General features: G+C 39.9%; 1 protein-coding gene across 1 annotated transcript in view; it reads left to right on the top strand.

Annotated features, from left to right (window-relative positions):
- The window catches only part of LOC123985567 (SH3KBP1-binding protein 1-like), a 234,595-nt gene that overhangs the window by 191,552 nt on the left and 40,227 nt on the right, over nt 1-2,816 (top strand). The gene's annotated exons all lie outside the window — the stretch shown is intronic.

Below are 2,816 nucleotides of genomic sequence, written 5' to 3'. Positions count from 1 at the left end.
GCTATCAAGCTCCTCTCCTGTGGAACCAGGTTCCAGTTTGGGTTCAGGAGGCAGACACCATCTCCACATTTAAGAGTTGGCTTAAGACTTTCCTCTTTGATAAAGCTTATAGTTAGGGCTGGCTCAGGTGAGTCCTGAACCATCTCTTAGTTATGCTGCTATAGGCCTAGACTGCCGGGGGATTTCCCATGATGCACTGAGCTCCTCTCTCCTCTACTTTCTCTCCCTCTGTATGCAACCTCATCCCATTATTGCATGTTACTAACACAACTTCTCCCCTTTCTGGTAGTCTTGTGCTTTCTCGTCCCTCTCCTCTCTCCTCCTATCACTTCCTGCAGGTGTTTCTGGCTCTGGAGCTGTGGAGTCTGGATCTGTGGTTGCGGGTCACCTGCTGCCCCCGTGTTCCTGCTCGACACCCTCTGCTACAACTATTGTTACCCCCAACCAGGGTATTCCTGGCTCAGAACGGGCCTTTGGGGGGTGACCTAGCGCGACAGTAAGCATGATGGGTACGCGTTCAGTAAAGGCAATGACTTACCTAATGACTGAAATCTCTGCATTTTCTTGTTATTTCTGACCATTTGATAAACAAAATATATATAACATCAAATAGAAAGTATAATGTTAGTATAATAATACATGTCAAGGTTACACTTTATTTGGATGTTCTGCCTACAGATAGTTTATTAGTTGAGATTCAGCTGTTTCACAAATAAAACCTTTCTCTGATATCAGCCTACAGCACTGTGGTGAAGGTTTGATTAAAGCTAATGTTTGTGTTTTCATTATAATTTCAGATAATAGTACAGGCTACTATAGCTTACCATTAGTAGCCTAATATTAATTCCAGTTGGACAAAACATGTCAAGAAAAATGTCTCTACATGGGGGTCAGTCACTGACTTGTTTAAATGCAAATTAACTTGTCAGAAATAAAAACTGTGCATACAGAACGACAAGTTAAACACTTTTTTCTGCTCGAGGTTTCTGCCTCTTAAAGGAAGTTTTTCCTTGCCTCTGTCTCCTAGTGCTGCTCTTGGTGGGAACTGTTGGGCTTCTGTAAATATCATCACAGAGTACGGTCTAGACCTGCTCTTTATGAAAAGCGCTGTGAGATAACTGTTGTTGTGATTTGGCGCTATATAAATAAAATTGAATTGAAAGTGTCATTTAAAACGGGGACGCTTAGGACATGTTTTCTTAACTTTTTAAAAGCATTTGCTAAAAATGTTCTGAAAAAAATAGCTTGCAACAAGAAATGGACAAATACAAAGCCAACGAAAGAATAAGACAGACGACGAAATGCAGAAAAAAACAAGCTGCTGATAACTGCATTATAGGTTTTTATATTTTGAATAGTCACCTTCCACTTTAATTTGTGTTTCCCTTTATATGAATACAGACAATTTGTGCAGAAATTGTGCCCCCTAATCTGAGCCCTTACGCCTCCACCACTTTTTAACACAAAGAAAGGTTTATTTGCACAATTAGAAAACATACAATGCAATGAAAATATAGAAGAAACAAATGTGCATTTTCCAAAAAAGTAGCTTGACGCCATTTCTTTTTGGCCAAGTTTCCCGCTCTTTCCCTGTGAACGTGACAAAAGAAGAAGGAAGACTAAATCAGGCCTGCATGTGTGCTGACTCAGCAGGGACGATTTTAAATGAAAAGAGTTGATCTACAGGAGAAACAGATCTGAAAGCTGCACTGACTTAGATTCTGTCAAAGGTTCAGAGTTTGAACTGTCACCTGGATTTAGTTTCCATTTTTATAAATAAAAACATTTCCACCATAAATTGGTGCAGAAGAATTCACCAGAATGCAGGAAAATAACTGTTTAATGCACAAAATCTGATGTGGGAAGACCCGCAGATCTAATCTGAGTCCTAACGTCCCCATCACTTTTAAACTGAATCATCACCTGGACCCTGAAACCAAGACTTGACCCTCAAAAAGCCTTTTAAACTTCTAAAAGCCGTTTATAACATACTACTTTATAGCACTGAAATATTTTACTTTGAAAATCTTTTATCTGAATTCTCCTCTCTGAAAGTTTCAGAAAACTTTATTTAAACTTTATTATTTAAATTATTGGATCAGGATCTGAATAAAGGCTAACTTCAGGTTGATTGATTACCGAGTGATCCAGATCAGAATGTTGACGATATCTTTGGGTTTTTCAAAGCTTTTCTTCAAATTTTTATCTGGACAACGCCCCAAACCCACCACCTTTTAGCATGAATCACCACATTTACAAATATTCATTTAGCTGACGCTTTTATCCAAAGCGACTTACAATTGCTGGTCGCACGCCTCTGGAGCAACGAGGGGTTAAGTGTCTTGCTCAGGGACACATTGGTGGATGTCTCACACTGGGGGATTGAACCCGGGTCTCTCACACCAAAGGCAGGCATCTTATCTATGCTCCATCACCACCCCCCAATTTAAAATGAAAGAGTGATGATGTAATCAGGATTTAAGTAAAAATAGAGTTACTGATACTCAAAACAGATGTGCACATGCAGCCTGCTCGCTGTCTTTCTTTTACCTACTTCTTCAGCTTTCTTTCTTTTAGCTCACTTGTTGGATTGTTTGTTTACCAGTATTTTAAGCAACAGCCTCTTTAAAAATGCAAGTCGACAGAGTTTTTCTTCTTTTTCACTCAGTCAAGGCACTTTCACTACTATTTAGTCTGGTCTAGATCCTTTTCACTGTCGCCCCGGTGAAATGATCCTGACCCCTTGTTGCCCTTTTTAACACCCTGTTCTCACTCAGAAGTCGTCCCATCTGGGTGCATGATGGATGCTAGCAGCT

This window comes from Micropterus dolomieu, linkage group LG17 (genome assembly GCF_021292245.1).
Source record: "Micropterus dolomieu isolate WLL.071019.BEF.003 ecotype Adirondacks linkage group LG17, ASM2129224v1, whole genome shotgun sequence".
NCBI classification, from domain to species: domain Eukaryota; kingdom Metazoa; phylum Chordata; class Actinopteri; order Centrarchiformes; family Centrarchidae; genus Micropterus; species Micropterus dolomieu.
This window is presented reverse-complemented; position numbering and strand designations above follow the sequence as displayed.